Genomic DNA, 9,212 nt, shown 5'->3' with positions numbered 1-9,212 from the left:
AGGCCTGGCACTCACCTATGTAACTTCAGCAGGACAGACGACGCACTGCAGATTATCCCAGCCCGCAACACGTTGCGTGAAAGGAAAACAGGCCAAGTACTCGTCATAATCCCTATCGCAGCATCAATAATATGCAGTGCGTCGTCTGTGCCACTGAAACTGCGCAGGTATATTCTGCCCTGAACAATAACAATAACAGCATTTTATTGTCCATTAAAATATTACATAAAAATGGAAAATGTTCTTCGGCACACCCTGCCTGCCTGTAAACGATTATAACAACAATTGTATAGGACAACACACATAAATCATAAAACATAGGTTCACGTCAGTAACAACAAGCACACCTATCATATTTTCAATTACACTGACCTTAAGTGCTGTCCGTGTCATCTTTAAATTTCATAAGTGTACAGATACTTTCTAAGGTCAAACCTCTTTAAGACTATCACAATCAAAAATAATATTGCACTATGTAAAATTGATGCATGGATAGTCGCTTACATGAGATATATTCCTGCGTGGGAGGAGAAAAAAACCGACCTTACACGTTTAAGGGCCCACTCATGAAAAAAACCCACCACACAAAACAACAACAGAGAAAAATAAAAAAACCAAACACCGGTTACATGACATTGTAGGAGTTGCAGCCCGCGAACATTTAATCAGGGTCATCTTCTCAGCTACACTTTTGTTGACGTAATGCATTTCCATGACAGTTTCTACGATGCCTTTGTCTGCTTGAATACGAGGGCGGCTCTGTTTTTGTGGCTGAAAGCTTGGGGGATCTGAAGTTTTGGGCGTTTTCATTGTGATTTTAAAACTCGTGTGAAGTTTCCATCTGATATAACTTCTAGGATTTTGGTTTTCATGGGGTAAGCACAATACTGCAATATCTGAGCCAGGCTAAACATCGTAAACTGTCATTATGGGAAAACTTTCTGGTTCTACGTGTTTCATTGATTTTGGTTTGCATAGGGTAAGCACAAAACGGCAATGTCTGAACGAGGCTACACATCGTAAACTTTCATGAAGGAAAACTTTCTGGTTCTACGTGTTTCATTGATAACAGAGCCAAGGTTGTTAGAGAAGGTATATAGACCGCCCTTCCCGCCTACACGTTGTGGTCAGCGCCACAGGTATGACGGCTTACTAGTGCCAAAACCTGGGGTTACCCATTATCACGTGATAATTACTAATTAACGCTGTCAGTTACTGTTTTCACTCGTTAGTTACTCATTTTCACGGGATAATTAGTAATTGTCACGGGAAAATGACTAATTTTTAGTTTTGGCACTAGCAATCCGTCAGGAAGTGAGCCAAAACTAAAAATTAGTAATTAACAGGTGAAAGTTTGTAATTTTCCCGGGAAAGTTAGTAAATAACACGTGAAAATGGTAATTATCAAGGGAAAATTACTAATTTTCCCTTGATAATTACAATTATGAGGTTTTGGCACTAGTAAGCCATATGACGGCTTACTAGTGCCAAAACATGGGGTAACCCATTATCACGTGATAATTACTAATTAACGCTGTCAGTTACTGTTTTCACCTGTTAGTTACTCATTTTCACGGGATAATTACTACTTTTTAGTTTTGGCACTAGCAATCCGTCAGGAAGTGAGCCAAAACTAAAAATTAGTAATTAACAGGTGAAAGTTAGTAATTATTCCGGGAAAATTAGTAATGTTCCCGGGAAAATTAGTAATAAACACGTGAAAATGGTAATTATCAAGGGAAAATTAGTAATTTTCCCTTGATAATTACAATTATGAGGTTTTGGCACTAGTAAGCCGTAATACTGTGGCCTCTCCCTGCTGGAATAACATAATGGAAGGGCGCTGGTTCGGTGCGACGCTTAGTTTTCGAGATAGGTGTGACTGACGAAGTACAGGACGTCACATTCCAAATAAGCACGACTATGTTGCAGGTGGAAGCCGCTGAGATTGCCTTTCTTTGGGAGGTCACAGTTTCCGCAAAAATAGATATTACACAATTTGCGCGAAACAGTTGAGAAGCAGACGATCTCTGAGATCTCTGTTCGTCTCGTGATAACGTTATTTTGTATGATAACGATTCACTTGCAAACTAGGTGTCCGAACACCCCCGTGTGTACACGCAAGCACAAGACCAAGTGCGCACGAAAAAGATCCTGTAATCCATGTCAGAGTTCGGTGGGTTATAGAAACACGAAAATACCCAGCATGCTTCCTCTGAAAGCGGCGTATGGCTGCCTAAATGGCGGGGTAAAAACGGTCATACACGTAAAAGCCGTGGGAGTTTCAGCCCATGAACGAACAAACAAACAAACAAACTTGCAAACTAAAGTATACAATTTGGTGTGTCAGTGGCAAATGTAAATAAAAATGTGTAATACAGACAAAGCAAACAAATAAACGTGTTTTTCTCGTGAAAATGTTGCGTTGTGCGGGTGTTTGAGTGGCCACGTGATGTACACAAAGCAAAGCGCGGGACGGACTCTGCTCTGTGCTGTAACACTGGCAAGTTCAAAACACGAGAAAAACGATTTCGTTATGCGGGCAGCCACGGGGGCATTCTGATACCACGGGGGATGTATGTATTTTTCAAATGGTTGTAAAGTAAGTCTTGTATTTATCACCGTACTCAGGCCCTGTTCTTTTTTTTTGTCACACCTAAAACCGTTATTTCTTGTGAGCGACGCAGCATTTACACCATTCACTCACTTGGACACATATCCACAGTCTACAACCAAGTAGCATTCTGTGCTTCTTCTTCTTCAGCGTTCCAGAATTTTCTGGTTACGTGTGAGCTCATTTGCCCATTTGGGTTCCCCACACTACTATACTCTGAGAGCATAGTCCGCTTCACTCCGCTTTCGTTGAGTAGGCATGCTGGGTATTTTCGTGTTTCCATAACCCACCGAACTCCGACATGGATTACAGGATCTTTTCCGTGCGCACTTGGTCTTGTGCTTGCGTGTACACACGAAGGGGGTTAAGTCACTAGCAGGTCTGACCTGGGAGATCGGAAAAATCTCCACTTTTAACCCACCAGGCGGTAGCGACCGGGATTCGAACTCACGCATTCTGTGCAAAATTTGTTTTTGTTTTTTGCCGAATAAACATTGTTCCTCACGCCCATCTCGTTCTGCAAAAATAATTTTTCGCTCTTCATATGTTACGCAACCAGGCTGCGATTTTGTGTTATTTGTTCAAATGGAAGAATGTGTTCTTGTAATGTTTAAAAAAATTAGTTGTTGGTGTAAATTTGCCATTGAAACGAATTGTCAAATCTGTGGTATGTGCACGAGTATTTACTTGGGAAGGAGGGTACTTTTGACCGAACGGTATTACATAACAAAAGGACCTATGTTTTTAAACCGATCGACTTTTAAAACTTTGATTCGGTTTGAACAGTTATGCATCGATTGAATATCGGATTCCCCTTCCTTGAGCCATGTGAGATCGATCGGTGGTCGACTAAAACTCATATTGAGGCGGCTGGCCAGGACTTCAAAATAGTGCGCGTTCAATCGTAACAAATAAGACGAAGTCTGACCAAAATTGATCGATACATGAATAGTATTTGTATTTTTGACCAAAATGTGACATTTGAGACAGATCTCGACAGTAAAGTAATCAACCCGCGCGGTCTCGTAAAACACTGGCTGTCTCAATGTGTGTAAAATGTCACATTTTGGTCAAAACTACAAATGACGCGTTAAGCCCGTCCTCAACTGGGCCAAGTCGACTACGCGAAGCATACTTCGCGAAGCTACCCGCACGAAGCTTTAGCACTGAGTTTTTGGTAAAAAGGCTTCGCGAAGTCTTTGCGAAGTCGACTTCGGGCTCAATTAAAGATCGCCTTAAGGTTCTCCGTGGTTCATGGATGAGAGGCTCCCGCTTGTAAAACGAAGTCTTGTTTGGCCTTGTTGACACGCTTGCTGACCCTTGCATCTGAAGCTGTCGTAAATTATTCTGAAACTCTCTGGGATCAAAAGTGACATGGCGAGTTTTTCAATTTTGCGCCCCTTGTAAGACCCGGAAGACCCGGGCAATATGCCGCCGTTGAAAGTTAATGAGCAAATTATGGCGATTGGACACGATCTGGTGACAGGTCGTAATTCTCTGTCTGAAAAAAATAATTCCCTTGCCGAGTCTAACTTTTCTTTTCACCATCATCACTTGTTCGCCCAACGTCGTCTTCTCACGCGGAGTTTCCACGTGCGTCGCGCGTGAGTCTGTCATGTAGGTCTGTTAATGGCTGGCGAAAGATGACAGAGGTGTCAATTATTATTGTCGTCTTCGTCTCTCTGTCTGTTTCTCTGGTAGTGTTTCTTTGTCTGTCTCCATGCGTGACTCCCCCCCCCCTGCCTTTGACCTTAATTTTGTTTTTACTCAGCCTATGTCTCTATGTCTGTCCACTTGTCTGGCTGTCGTTTCTCATTGTGTGTGTGTGTGTGCGTGCGTGCGTGCATGCGCGCGTGTGTGTGTTTGCGCATGCGTCCGAGCGTGTGCGTTCATGTGTGCGTCTGCCTGCGTCACTAGCATGTCTGTCTGCCTGTACGTAAGCGTGCGTGTTTGCGTGCATATGTGCGCACGTGCAACACGGCCGACAAAAAGTGTCAGAAGTGTCCGTCCTCGTGAAGCCTGCACGCTGTGTGTGAGTGAAGGGCCCTTTGTAATCTGGTCGCCGCCATGTCCTACAGGGCAGCTCTAATAGAGCGAGGGAGAAAGAAGGTAATTATTCCAAAGATTCACATTAGAGAGCACTGGCAAAACTCATTTAATCCCAAAATTTATTTCTCATGATCCTACGCTTCGTTTTTTTCTTCTTCATTTTTCTTTTCTTTCCACTCTCTTTCTATTGTGCCTTTGGAACACAGCCACCGAAGCAAGGAGGAAGGATATAGGGGTGTGGAGGCGGGTAGGGGGAAGGACGGGGATGTGCGGGTAGTGTAAGGGGTGGGATATGGGGGTTGGGGAGGAGGATTTCTGAAATTCGTGACTCTTCGCTTTTCGAATATTAACATTTTTTTCTGCACTTTTTTCTTTTTTGGTTGCCTCTTCTGTTTTTGTGTGGATTTGTTTTTCTCTTCTTTCCTTTCGTCTCTCCACTCGAATCTCTTCGGCATCAAAAGTTTCTTTTCCAGATTTGTAAAATGTGGAATCCGCTCACTCCATGGAGTAGCGTTGACAGGTCAGCAAGGCCTTTTGTCTGATTCTGGAAGCTAAACAGAATTTTCCACAATTCACATCTTGTGTTTGTAATTTGCTACTTTTTGAGTCACTTGAGAAAAAGTGACTCTATGTAATCGGTCAGTGTTAGTCTGTCCGGCCGGCCGTCCGGCCGGCCGTCCGTAGACACCACCTTAACGTTGGACTTTTCTCGGAAACTATCAAAGCGATCCGGCTCATATTTTGTTTAGTCGTGACCTCCAATGACCTCTACACTTTAACGATGGTTTCGTTGACCTTTGACCTTTTTCAAGGTCACAGGTCAGCGTCAAAGGAAAAATTAGACATTTTATATCTTTGACAAAGTTCATCGGATGTGATTGAAACTTTGTAGGATTATTCTTTACATCAAAGTATTTACATCTGTAGCCTTTTACGAACGTTATCAGAAAAACAAGGGAGATAACTAGCCTTTTCTGTTCGGCAACACACAACTTAACGTTGGGCTTTTCTCGGAAACTATAAAAGTGACCGGGCTCAAATTTTATGTGAACGTGACTCCCAGTGACCTCTACACTTTGACGTCTGCTTTGGTGACCTTTGACCTTTTTCAAGGTCACAGGTATGTCTTGAAGGAAAAAAATTGAAATATCATATCTCTGAAACTATTCATCGGATTTGATTCAAACTTTATAGGATTATTCTTTACATCAAATTATTTACATCTGTATTGTGTTGTGAATAGCAATTTCTTCCTGTCCATCTGATGCCTCATATAATATTCAGAACTGCGAAAGTGACTCGATCGAGCGTTTGCTCTTCTTGTTTTCTAAAGGGAGAAGATGTTATAATGTGGTCATGAAAGATTTGTCAAATCTAGCATGTGAACTTCTCCAACTCCAACCCTCGAATTTTTCTTTCATCTGAACAAAGTGTTACGCTTAAATGCACATTATATATTGACTTTTTGTACAGTAAAAGTTAACGCAGTTAGGCTACAAGGAAACCTTTAATCAGTATCTTAAGAATTATTGAATCCACCCACCAAAAATAACCCCGCTTGTCCCGCAGTGGGGCACTGCGGTTATGAAATTAAAGGCCCCTCCTGTTTTTGGAACCGCAGGAGCTTTCTAGTTTGCTGTTAGGTAGATTTTTGGTTCCTCTTTCCTGTCATGCTCTCTTTTTCTTCATGAATTCTTTTCTTTTTTCTGCCTTCTTGCTCATTCACCTGTATTTTTTTTCCAAAAATGTCTTCTCTTGCCGCTTGTCTCGCGATTCATGTATAGTTTAATCTGTTAGTGTTCTGATGTAAGTCCAGCAGTAGATAGGTTAAGCCTATTTTAACATACTGGAAACTGGTAATCTTCCAGTAGGTATTAATTTAGTTTTACTAAAGCCTGCTGGGACACAAGTAATGGGTTAGTGCATTTGTAAACAGGAATCGCTTGACAAGTGGCCCCCTTCATCCCCCCCTTCCTCGTCCTGATATGGCTCTGCGTAGTCGGCTGGACGTTAAGCAACAAATAAACAAACAAACAAACAAACCCCGCTTGTGTCGGGAAGGCATAAAATGCAGCTATCACACAGGCAAGCAAGCGACCTAGAAACTTAATTTAAAAATTGTAATGAACGATGGGCGTAAAGACAATTATGCGTCGAAGCAAGCACAAAGAAAGAGATAATCGAGTCACACATAAAACAAACAAAAAAAACAACCAAAAAACAACAACACTACAACAAACAGACAAACAAACACACGAATAAATCATCACACGTTTACACGAACGAACGAACGAACCAACGAACCAACGAACCAACGAACGAACGAACGAACGAACCAACGAGCGCAAAACAAACAAACGCATTAACAAACAAACAAACAAACAAACAAACAAACAAACAAACAAACAAACAACCAAGCAAATAAGCAAACACAATATCTGTCATACATACCGAAGCCCTAATTAACTCATCGAAGACAATTTCAGTTTTAATTCCTTCGTCAGCATCAACTTTTACACTTACCGACCAGACTGCGAAATATGAGAACATTGACGGACAAAAACTGGAAAAACACATTCATTTTTATATAGGCTAAATCAATAAGTGGTGATTATTGTCATCTGCTCAGGAGATCGGACAGATCTGACAGAAATTAAAGTTTCTCCTAATAAACATTTTTATGTCTCAAGAAACGAAAATAATCCTTCCGGTTGTACACTTTTTGGATAGAACGCTTTTTGTGTGTGCACGGAAAATGTTTGTGATTTTTGTATACTCCAATTTTGCTGCCCTGGTGTTTTTGTTTGTTTGTTAATTATTTCAAATAACTTTTTTGTATCTCTTTAAAATGTTATTTTGTTCCCCCTGATTAAGAAGTTGCATCTAGAAATGCTGCTATTGCAGTAAGCATCCGCAGATAAAGGCAGACAGGTAGGAATTCGAATGATTAAAATAATATCCCTCCCCCAAGACATAATCATTAAAATAAACCACTTATTCCAATCAGCCTGGAGCAGTCAGCTCTTGTGGATACGTGTTGTACATGTTTGAGTGAAAAACCAAAGACAAGTCAAGATTCAATTTTGTTGCACATGCATGTCTAAGTGTAGCATTGAGCAAAATAAAAATGGAATTCTGAATTGCTTTCTACGCTTGTACAAGGGAAGGTGCTGTTGTTTTTAGTAATTTAATAAGTGTACTTTAGTTGAGTTTGTTCGCAATGGTGGAAACAATTGTATTTAGGCTTAGCCACTTTAGAAAAGCTAAGTACATGTATTTTTAAAATGTTTTTTTTTTTCACCACCATTTTTGATACGTAAACGTATCTTTCTCATGCATCGGTCTACAGATGCTATATCATTATTATTATTATTATTATCGATTCATTATTATTATTATTCTTATCGATTCATTATCATTATTATCGATTCATTATCATTATCGATTCATTATTATTATTTAAGTTATTGAGACATCCCAGTGCACTAAGGGATTTATAGAGCAAATCGAGAAAATTCATTATTGAACGAAGCGCATAGCGCTGAGTTCAATAATTATTTTCGAGATTTGCTCTATAAATCCCTTAGTGCACTGGGATTGTTTCAATAACGATATTGTCAGTACCGCCATAGAAAAAAGAAGATTCCAAGCGCACATTTTGCAACGCGCATTTGAATAGGCATAACTGTGTGGTCAGGTCGTGTACAGTAAAGATCTACTTTTGTGTGGGGTGTCTCAAGTGTGTCGTGCTTTCGTCACACGCATTTTAATTTCTGTTGGTAAATTCCAGTGTAGCGTTAATCTGAACAGTGATGATCTTTCAGAGAGACCTCATTTGAACTCGGAGAAAGGGCTGTGCTCTTCATTATTTGCGATTCGAAACCTCCAGTCGAGCTTCGACGGATTGACTGTGCGGAGTGACTCCCCTTGAATTGACTCGAAGCCGCGGGACTCGACGGTTCGCACATTTTCAAAACAAATGTGGCATATTTTCGTGTTTTATCTTCATTCATCGGGGAGTCTGATACTAAATATGAACGGTAAGAATGCTCTGAACCCTACACGTATTATATCCCCATCGTTTTTTCGTTCACATTTGCCCAACGTGTTAATTTGCTGAGCGGGGTTTATGTCGTCTGCTAGGGCAATCAAACCACTGCATGCAGTCTGCACTGACTGAGTCTGCACGCACGAGGCACGCTGGTAATAAGTCTTATAATGGTAAGAACGTTCTGAACCCTACACGTTTTCGATTACGATTGTTCTTGCCTTGAAATAATAATTCGGAAACTGAACTGATGCAGTCGTATTTCAGTGTAGTCAGTGCGGCTACGTATGACAGAGTCGATCGAGTCAGTCTTCCAAACTGGTCTAGCTGGTACGTTATCGGAATAACACTTGTGTTTTCTGCTAGCGGGTGGGAATTTTATATTAACTCATCATTTGGTAATGTGGATGATAAGCTACATGCCACTAACACGATGAGAAGAATCTATGCAAGTCGGCGAGAATTAGATGAAACCCAGCGGCTTCTATTTTTAGATCAGTG

The sequence above is a fragment of the Littorina saxatilis genome, linkage group LG10 (genome assembly GCF_037325665.1).
Source record: "Littorina saxatilis isolate snail1 linkage group LG10, US_GU_Lsax_2.0, whole genome shotgun sequence".
In the NCBI taxonomy this organism is placed as follows: Eukaryota; Metazoa; Mollusca; class Gastropoda; order Littorinimorpha; family Littorinidae; genus Littorina; species Littorina saxatilis.
This window is presented reverse-complemented; position numbering follows the sequence as displayed.